The sequence below is a fragment of the Vidua chalybeata genome, chromosome 7 (genome assembly GCF_026979565.1).
Source record: "Vidua chalybeata isolate OUT-0048 chromosome 7, bVidCha1 merged haplotype, whole genome shotgun sequence".
Lineage (NCBI taxonomy): Eukaryota > Metazoa > Chordata > Aves > Passeriformes > Viduidae > Vidua > Vidua chalybeata.
In genome coordinates, this window is record NC_071536.1 from 38,561,112 (window position 1) to 38,571,408 (window position 10,297).

At 57.7% G+C, this 10,297-nt stretch overlaps 1 long non-coding RNA gene across 1 annotated transcript; it reads right to left on the reverse strand.

The window, feature by feature from the left end:
- Positions 1 to 6,650: 6,650 nt before the first annotated feature.
- Positions 6,651 to 9,535, reverse strand: LOC128790807 (uncharacterized). Its single transcript, XR_008431868.1, has 3 exons — positions 8,076 to 9,535; positions 7,910 to 7,945; positions 6,651 to 7,796 (listed from the first exon to the last, which is right to left on the reverse strand). It is a non-coding gene; the product is annotated as an uncharacterized LOC128790807 (long non-coding RNA).
- Positions 9,536 to 10,297: the final 762 nt, after the last annotated feature.

The window sequence follows — 10,297 nt, forward strand, 5'->3', positions numbered from 1 at the left end:
CACGACGGGGCCACTCGCCAGCGCCTGCCGGCCGCCAGGGCCCCGAACGCAGAGATGCTCACGGTGTTTGACGGCCGGCTCCGCTGGCCACGTCCTTCGTCCCACAGCGACGAGGTCCCTTCAGCGCCCTTCAGGCTGGGGAGCGGGCCCGCGCGGGGCCGCGCTGCCGCCGGAGCCGCTGCGCGCTCCCGGGACGGCTGTGATTGATGCCGGCGAGGTGAAAGGTTAAACGGGCCATATGGCGCTCGCCGCAGCCCATCTGCTCCCTGCCCAGCCGCGCCGCGGCTGCCGCCAGCAACATCTGCCCGCCCGCCCGCATCCAGCTGTGCGGGCACCGCTGGCGGAGCCGCGCCGCCCCGAGCCCGCACCCGCCTGCGGGGGCCGCGTCCCGGCACCCTCCGCGTCCTATCCCCATCCCCACCCCCATCGTCTCCATCGCCGTCCCCGCCCCCATCCCATCCCATCCCATCCATCCCATCCCATCCCATCCCATCCCATCCCATCCCATCCCATCCCACCCCACCCCACCCCACCCCACACCACCCCACCCCATCCCATCCCATCCCATCCCATCCCATCCCATCCCATCCCATCCCATCCCATCCCACCCCATCCCATCCCATCCCACCCCACCCCATCCCATCCCATCCCATCCCATCCCATCCCATCCCATCCCATCCCATCCCATCCCATCCCATCCCATCCCATCCCCACCGCCCGCCCGCCGTACCTGCCTCGGCCGCGGGCGCGGCGCGGAGCGGGGCGGAGCGGCCGGAGCCGGGACCGGAGCCCGGTGCCGGGGGCCGCCGCGCCCCCTCGCAGCTGCCGCCGCGCGTCAGCGCCCGTCACGGCCCGTCAGCGGCGGCGGGTGACGGCAGCGCCGGGGGAGCGGCCCGGGGCCGCCGCCGGGGGGGCTGGCGGCGGGCGGGGGCGGCCCCGGGCTGACCTGCTCCATTCCTGGGCTGCCCCGCTCCCCTCCCGGGCTGTCCCTCTGTCTTCTTTGTGCTGCCCCTCTCGTCCCCGGCTGTCCCTCTGTCCCCTCTGTGCTGCCCTGCTCATCCCAGGCTGTCCCTCTGTCCCCACCCTGATCTGTCCCTCTGTCCCCTCCCGGGCTGTCCCTCTGTCCCCACCCTGATCTGTCCCTCTGTCCCCTCCCGGGCTGTCCCTCTGTCCCCACCCTGATCTGTCCCTCTGTCCCCTCCGGGCTCCCCCCCGCTGCAGCCCTGCGCTCCCGCATAGCCGCGGACTGGGGAGTGGTCTGTGTTTTGATTTGAGGGGGGGTTTATTTGTTTTTTGGGGTTTTTTTTTTTTTTTTTTTTGGTTGGTTGGTTTGGTTTGGGCTCAGTTTGGTTTTTCCCACCCACCACGCACCCCACGAAGTTCCACCACCACGCTGGGTCAGGGAGTGTCCCTGCTGGAAGTGTTGGACGGGCTCCAGCCCTGGCTCTGGGGGGCTCAGCCTGGAGCAAAGGAGGCTCAGGGGGGACCTTGTGGCTCTGCACAGCTCCTGCCAGGAGGGGACAGCCGGGGGGGTCGGGCTCTGCTCCCAGGGAACAGGGACAGGAGGAGAGGGAACGGCCTCAGGCTGGGCCAGGGCAAGTTCCTTTTGAATATTTGGGAAAATTTCTTCCCTGAAAGGGCTGTTCCCTGGCACAGCTTCCCGGGGCTGCGGTGGAGTCCCCATCCTTGAATGGATTTAAAATCTGTGTGGCTGTGGCACCTGGGGACCGGGGTCAGTGGTGACCTCAGCAGTGCTTGGGGAATGGCTGGACTCGATGGTCTCAGAGAGCTTTTCCAACCCAAACCATTCTGTGATTCCGTGATTTTAGGACCAAACGGGCCCAGCCCTGCCCAGGGTGCAGCTTCTCTCCTCTGTGACGAGGAGCGCCTCGCGGGGTTTGATGTCAGACACGCGTCCTCTGGATGCAACTGATCCCAGCAAACAGACTATTTAAAGTGCCTGCTGAAGTTTTCTTGCATAAAACATCTCCAGACTCACCCCCCACGCACACACGCTCCAACACAGGCTGGGTTGGGTTTTTGACTTGGCAGCGTTTTCCTAAAAGGCTTGGGAATGCCAAAAGTAGTAACTACGCTGCGGAGTCTGGTACAGCTTCTCATCTGCTATGCAGTTCTGAGCTCCTGCTCGCTGACAGGATGCCAGCCAGGCTGCAGGAATGGAAAAACAGCCCCAAGAGTGTCCCGGGAACGGCTCAGACCCCCTGGCTGCAGGTGGGGCTGGGGCAGGGGCAGGGCCAGGCAGCCCAGCCCCGCAGGGACAGACTGGCAGAGCCGCCCCGTGCCCGCTCCTCCAGCAGATCCTGGGGACACAACTGCACTGTGCCCCTCTAGAAATCACCTGTAGGGCCACGGAGCTGCCCGTGGATGTCCTCGGTGGAGGACACCGAGCCACCCAGGAGCACCAGGAGGGGCGTCCCAGGGCCAGCTGTGGCCACGGTGCTGGGGGAGGTGTCCGGGGTCTGCACTGGCCATCGCCTGCTTCTTTGGGAATGGTCTCAGGGATGGTCTCAGCCTCAGGCTGTTCTGCCAGCTCTGGAAACCCCCAAAACACAACACTTGACTGATGTACTTGTGCCACAAACAGTCAAAAATATCATAATTGCCCATTGTTTTCCCTGTATTTTGAAAATTACTGACACAAGACACAGAAATCTGGAGTAATTAACTGCTTTCGTTAAGTGAAATGTATTTTGTTGTTTTGAGTGAAATCCTTCCTCGCTTTGGGAAGGATTTGCTCAACCTATTTGGGATCCTTCCCCTCAGAAGCACATTCCCTGGAAGACACTGCCAAGCAGGAAGACAAGTACCCGCAGAAGCTGGGAAAAGGGGCAGGTTTGCAGTGACTGGTCCTAGAGGGAGCTGCTGCTGGCCCCACCTCCAGGTGGACAAGGCTGTCCAGAGGTCCTTGCACACACCGAGGGGCCAATGACGAGCTCCAAAAGTGGCCCTGGGTCTGCTGGGAGCAGACACAAAGCCCAGTGGTTTCCCTCCAAGGTGTTCCTCGTTACATTTCCCATGACAGGGGCCTCGTCACAGCAGCCTGAGGTCGCTGGGGGCTCGTATCCCCCCTGAGCCACCCCAGGCTGCTCCTGCAAGCCCGGCCCCAAACCAGTGCCCCAAACCAGTGCCCCACACCAGTGCCCCACACCAGTGCCCCAAACCAGTGCCCCAAACCATTTTGTGCGGGATGGCCCAGCTCAAAGGCAGGCAGTGTCCGGGCTGGCGAGCACAGCCCCGCCGAGCACGGCCCCGACCCTCCCTGGTGGAACGGGCACGCAGCGGCTCCGGGGGAACGGTGCCCGTGGCATCACAGTGAGAGCCTGGCACGCCCTGCCTGGGGGCTGGAGGGGGGCCCGTCCTTCCCCTCCGCTCGCAGCTTAACAAAACCACTTTCCAGCGGGGCTGCGAGCCCCGAGGCCTCCCGAAGCAGAGCTATTTTGAGTATTTTCCACAGCATCTCTGCACAGTGCTGCGCTCACGACTGCTGAGTGGGAGATGCGTGGCGCAGATCTCCGGAGTGTGCCAGCCCAGCCCCCGGCGCCAGCCTCCCCCTCCTCCTCCTCCTCCCGGCGGAGCCTGGGCTGAGATCGCGCTGGGGCAGAGCCCCCGGCAGCCTCAGGCTGGCCCGGGCTGGCCCTGCGGGGCTGGCCGGCTGTCCCGGCACCCCGGCTCACACGGTGCCTGTCGGAGGCCGTGTCCCCCTCACCGGGACGTGTCCCAGGGCAAGGGGCTGCTCCAGGCATGGAGGGTTTCCAGGCACAGGGACAGCCTGGTTTGCAAACCACGAGATCAATTTCGAGAGGGGAGCCGGGTGTGTTTTGAATTCATGCTCCGAACTAAGGCCCTGGAAGTCTCAAGGCCGGGCTGGACGGGGCTTGGAGCAGCCTGGGACAGTGGAAGGCGTCCCTGCCATGGCAGGGCTGGGACACAACGAGCTGTGAGGTCCCTTCCATCCCAAACTGTCCTGCGGTTCAAACTCCTCTGGGCAGGAGGCTGCTGGAACTTCCCGTCACTGCTGAAGGTCCCGATGGCGACGGACAGAGCAACAGCCACAAGCTGAGGCCGTGAGACCCCTCAGGCCTTGCCAAGGCTGCAGACCCCTCCCCACGGAGCAGGGAGTGCTGCTGCCTCCCTCAGGGATGTGGGTCACCGCTGGCTTGGCAGCGATGGGTTCATGTCTGGGCTCCGTGGCCTGAGAGGGCTTTTGCACCCCGAACCTTCCAGTGGTTCTGTGGCAGCGCCCAGGAACGGAGCTCAGCGCCGTGTGTTTGTGCTGCCACTCGTGTGACAATGTCACCTCCTGCTAGAAGGCTCTTACAGTGCTGCAGGCCCCAGAAAAGAGAGGTGAAACACAGAGAAAACAGCTCCTGAGAGTTAGGAATTTGCAGAACTCTCCGTGTCTGCGACGGCTGCTGTCTTCAGGGGGAAATGGCAGGGAGAACAAACCCATTAATGCAGCTGTTAATTGAAAACAGGACGGTGTGGAGAATGGGGTTTGTAATTGTGAGAATAGTTATTAAAATACCATTTTGGCTTTTTAAAATACCTGACTTCAGTACAGAGTATGGAGGAGTAATGTTTTAAAAAGTTAATTATTTCCAGTGCTTCAGAAAGAGAGAGAGGCCTGAGGTGAAAGTGACTTACCAAAATTGTTAGGACAGTTTTTTTTAGTTATCAATTGTAAAGCAGTGTTGTAGAGTGCGGGCTGAGCCTCAGTTCCTCTTTCAGTCTGGACCGTGCTTCCCTCCCGTGCGGGTCCTGCTCCTTCCCGAGGCTCTCCCTGCGGAGCTGAGCGCTGGCTGTGGCTCTGGGTGGCTCGGGAGCTCTCAGCTCCCGTTTCTCACTCGCCCTTTTGGCCTTGTGGGGCAGTTCTGGTCCCAGCGGCTTTTCCCCTCGGTGTCCCCATCCTGCCGTGGGTTTGGGCCTCGGCAGCGCCGTGAGCTGCAGGGCCGGCTCTGCGCTCGGGGGTCCCCGTCCCTCTCCAGCTGCGGGACCCCGGGCACGGCCGGGAGAGCCGGGAGGGGTCGGGAGGAGCCGGGAGGAGCCGGGAGGGGTCGGGAGGAGCCGGGAGGGGTCGGGAGGAGCTGGGAGGGGTCGGGAAGAGGAACCGGGAGGAGCCGGGAGGAACCGGGAGGAACCGGGAGGGGTCGGGAGGAGCCGGGAGAGCCGGGAGGGGTCGGGAGGAGCCGGGAGGGGTCGGGAGGGGTCGGGAGAGCCGGGAGGGGTCGGGAGGAGCCGGGAGGGGTCGGGAGGAGCCGGCCCGGCCCGGTCCGGTCCCGCTCCTGCGCCCGGCGGGGCTGAAGGCGTCCGGGACAGACGGAGAGCGTTTCTGAGCGTTCCTGTGCGGACCGAGCGCAGCTGGAGCCGGGCACGTGTGAGCAGCAAACAGCTCCTCCGGCAGGGCAGCACGGGCTGCCAACAGCGCTGGGCTCCGACTGCCGGGCCACTGATTCCTGCAGGGGCCAGCGATAACTACAGGAGGCCAGTGATTCCTGCAGGGGGCCAGTGATAACTACAGGGGGCCAGTGATAACTACAGGGGCCAGTGATTCCTGCAGGGACCAGTGATTACCACAGGGGGCCAGTGATTCCTGCAGGGACCAGTGATTACTACAAGGGGCCAGTGATAACTAGAGGGGCCAGTGATTCCTGCAGGGGCAAGTCATTCCTGCAGGGTGCAAGTGATTCCTCCAGGTGGCAAGTGCCCGCTGCGGGGAGCAGTGGGGCTGTAGCACTGTGCTGCACACACCGGCTGTGCCTGCAGCTCTTCCCCAGGGGATTGTGCCCCTCTGCCCCGTGCTCAGGTGAGACCCCACCTGCAGAGCTGCCCCAGCCCTGGGCTGTGACATCAGAGGGACCTGGAGCTGCTGGAGAGAGAACAGAGGAGCCACGAGCTGCTCCAGGGCTGGAGCCCCTCTGGAGCCAGCCTGGGAGAGCTGGGAATGCTCCCCTGGAGAAGGGAAGGCTCCAGGCAGAGCTCAGAGCCCTGGGAATGTTCCCCTGGAGAAGGGAAGGCTCCAGGCAGAGCTCAGAGCCCTGGGAATGTTCCCCTGGAGAAGGGAAGGCTCCAGGCAGAGCTCAGAGCCCTGGGAATGTTCCCCTGGAGAAGGGAAGGCTCCAGGCAGAGCTCAGAGCCCTGGGAATGTTCCCCTGGAGAAGGGAAGGCTCCAGGCAGAGCTCAGAGCCCTGGGAATGTTCCCCTGGAGAAGGGAAGGCTCCAGGCAGAGCTCAGAGCCCTGGGAATGTTCCCCTGGAGAAGGGAAGGCTCCAGGCAGAGCTCAGAGCCCTGGGAATGTTCCCCTGGAGAAGGGAAGGCTCCAGGCAGAGCTCAGAGCCCTGGGAATGTTCCCCTGGAGAAGGGAAGGCTCCAGGCAGAGCTCAGAGCCCTGGGAATGTTCCCCTGGAGAAGGGAAGGCTCCAGGCAGAGCTCAGAGCCCTGGGAATGTTCCCCTGGAGAAGGGAAGGCTCCAGGCAGAGCTCAGAGCCCCTTGCAGGGCCTGAAGGGGCTCCAGGAGAGCTGGAGAGGGACTGGGGACAAGGGATGGAGGGACAGGATCCAGGGAATGGCTCCCAGTGCCAGAGGGCAGGGATGGCTGGGAGATTGGGAATTCCTGGGAATTCCTGGCTGGGCTGGAATTCCCAGAGCAGCTGGGGCTGCCCTGGATCCCTGGAGGTGTCCAAGGTCAGGCTGGAGCAGCCTGGGACAGTGGGAGGTGTCCCTGGGGATGGGATGGGATGGGATGGGATGAGCTCTAAGGTCCCTTCCAGCCCACCCCACCTGGGGATTCCCTGATCCTACAACCTCGAGGGTCTCCAAGCTTCAGCTCCTCTTTCCTTCTCTCAGCACTTCTTTGCTTCCAGCAAAGCTCAGCTGGAATCCAGCACAAGTGTAGGATGGACAAACGCCCAGTGGTACAAAAATGTACACTCACCCTTCCCTGAAAATGGAGTAGTCATGGACAAACAGGCAATTAATCGTGCACAATAAATAATTTGGTCTTTTTTTGCAACACCTGAAGCACAGTGAGTAAAAAAACACTGATTTGAGAAGAGTAGTATTAAATAAAACTATGCAAAAATGAAGCTCAGCCTTCACACTGGAGGAATGGAGCAAAAACTGGATTTTATTCAATTTTAATTAAATGCGATCTGGTTCTTCAATATGGAGAAACTAGATTAAAACTGAGGCAAAAATTGAATCCCATTAATATTACCAGTAAATAAAAATACATTATTTTTTGGTTGAGGGAGCTTTAATAATAAGAGGCATCATAAAGAGAGAAATCAAAACTGGATTGTACATTCACCAGATTGTTCAATACAAAAGCCAACAAAATTAGCCCGTATTGATGTGACAAGCAAGAAGAAATATATTAGTTTCCAGCTCACAACATTCTGCTACACGATATCATTGGGAAACCAAGTCAATTTTGATATCAGTCAGATCCCCATTAAATGAGGCCACACTTCCAGCAGGCAATCCCACCGGCCTGGCACACAGGAGAGGAGAGGGAAGTGGATTTATTGCAGCCCCTCCACTGCTCCCCAGCAGGGCCTGGGTGGGCAAGTGCTGCCAGGCTCGGGGTGGCCACCCCAGCCACTGCCACGTCTGGGGGCAGGAAAGCCCAGGAAAGGTTTTGTTTTTTTAATATCTGCAGTGATGCTGAGGTCTTCATGTTTGAAACGATGCTGTGGATCAGCGTGGATAATGAGTGTTGTCTGGTGCTTGTCATGGAAGGTGACGTGTTCCAGGGATATCAATATGTATTTCCAAAGCTGTTCCAGGAAAAGGAAAAAAAAAAAAAACTGGGTACAGGAGAGAGCTCCTAATATCCTTACTTTAAAAATGTGATACTAAGCAAACAAACTGAAAAACAAATGTTTCTTACCTAAAGTGTTTCTGCTCACTGGGGACACAGCGAGAGCTGCAAATGGAGAATGAGGTTCAGGGAATGAGTCAACATTGAAGGAAATATGATAATGACATTAACAGTAACATGAACTGTATTAGTAACAATAATAGCAGCAATAATAATAATAATAATAAAAGTGTACCTTTTAAGGGTTAGGTGAAATATTTGAATCAGGCATTCTCTAAGCAGATGTAAAGTGTCCCGTTGAGTGATCTGCCTAACGAGGCTCACGTGGGTTTCCAGAGCAGCTCCTGCCTTGCTTTCCCAGGAAGGGCAGTGAATTGAAGGCCTGTGAGGAGGCAGGAGCATCCTGCTGCCTGGCCAGCTTCCTTGCCACTGTAACCTGGTAATTGTGCTGGAGCCTGGCCTCCCGATGGCTGGAGCCTCCTTGTGCCTCAAATCCTGAGATGTTAATTTTCATCTCTGATTAAGCTGCAGACCAGCCAAGGCTCCTTTTATTAAGTCAGGCAGACTCCTACCTGCTTCCCGAGGGCTAAATTTGGCTGGCAAAGCCATTGTAATATTGTGTAATTAATTTGCCAGTCAAATAATTTCTGCAGGGCTCTAATTTACTTATCTGTCTGCAACACTAATGAATCTCCCAGCTCAGTACTTTAATCATGTTTTCTGCCTTTTTATCTCCTTTTTTAACTCCAACTTTCCTAATTGTTTACTACGGGCTCATCTGTAACCTGTATTTTGGGGCTGTGTTTGTTCTCACAACAAAAGGCAGCCAAGCATGTGAACTCTGTAGTTCTCCTTCATTGCTGGAAGCTGCTGAAAGCCTTCCTTGCTTTCTTCTTCAATTCCAGCAAGCAGGAGAGCTGAGTCAATAAAAATCAAGATGCAAAAATCCAGGAGAAAAAGCCATTTGTATCTGGAGGACTTCAGGTGGTAACTTCATTCCAGCTCCTGTAACCCGTGTGCAGGACTTCCTAAAGGTCATTCCCTGATTAGTGCCAGGGGGTAAATATGTTTCAAAAAACGTGGGTATGACACCTGAGGACAGCACTGAAAGGTGGCCATGGTGCTGGGTTGATGCCTGGACTCATTATCTGAAAGCTCTCCTCCAACCTTAACGATTCTTTGATTCTTTGAAATGTGACACTGGCAGGTTTTTACTTATTTAACTTTGCAAATCACAAGTCTGTAGTAATTGTTTGTTTTTCTAATACATTTACTACATAAAATACTGTAGTAAGGGCACGTTCCTGTAGTGTTACGTACTTAGGTGTCGTTCCAACACACTAACTCTGATGTTTGTCACTTCACAGTTTTCCTAATCTCTAACAGAAATGTTTTTTGAAGGAAAACAGGAATGCTCAATAAAAGATAAATAATAATACAGAATCACAGAATCCCTGAGGCTGGAAAAAGCCCTCCCAGACCACCAAGTCCCAGCTGTGCCTGATGCCCACCCTGTGCCCAGCCCAGAGCCCTGAGTGCCACCTCCAGAATTCCTGGGACACCTCCAGGGATGGGCACTCCAAACCTCCCTGGGCACTTCCAATCCCTGAGTGCCTTTCCATGGGGAAATTCCTGCTGCTGCCCACCCTGAGCTCCCCTGGGCCAGCCTGAGGCCGTTCCCTCTCCTCCTGTCCCTGTTCCCTGGGAGCAGAGCCCGACCCCCCCGGCTGTCCCCTCCTGGCAGGAGCTGTGCAGAGCCACAAGGGCCCCCTGAGCCTCCTTTTCTCCAGGCCAAGAGGCTGGAATTCAGGTTGGAATCCTGCACCCCCTCATTTGGATACCTCAGAGAAATGGATGATACAGCCATGTGATGAAAGAAAAATAATTCGATGTATTTAAGTGTAAATGTCTGGTGCCACTGCTGTGGGCTCAGGTGTTACACAGAGGTGTCAGACACACCTGGGAGCGGAGACCTGCACCTCTGCCATTGCTCCAGGGCTGGATCTACCACCTGAACCCTCTTCACCTGGTTGTTTTACACCACTGGGCTTTGCTGCTGCATTCTACTGAATGAGAGTGTTGGTTTCCAGGAGGAATTCTGAGTGTAAACACCGAATCCTGGGAACAAGTGCTGTGGTAGGAAGGAAACGGGGACTTGCCCATCTGTCTCCTCAGAGCCCTGCTGTGATCCCTGTTCCCATGCAGCCCGGGGACTTTGGAACAGAGCTCTTGCCAGGCTCCACGGGCGTGGAGGAGAGATGCTGTGGAAAACAGTGAGAGTTTACGCGTGCATCTGACGAGAACTGACGAAAAACGCAGAAACTTGAGCAGATCAAAGAAAAGCCCATCCCCAGGGCCAGGGGCGGCCTCCCCGAAAGGCGTGAGGTTCCCGAGGCACCAGCAATGAGTTAATCCCACCCAGGAATGTGGAGGAGCTGCCAGATAACAGAGTGACAT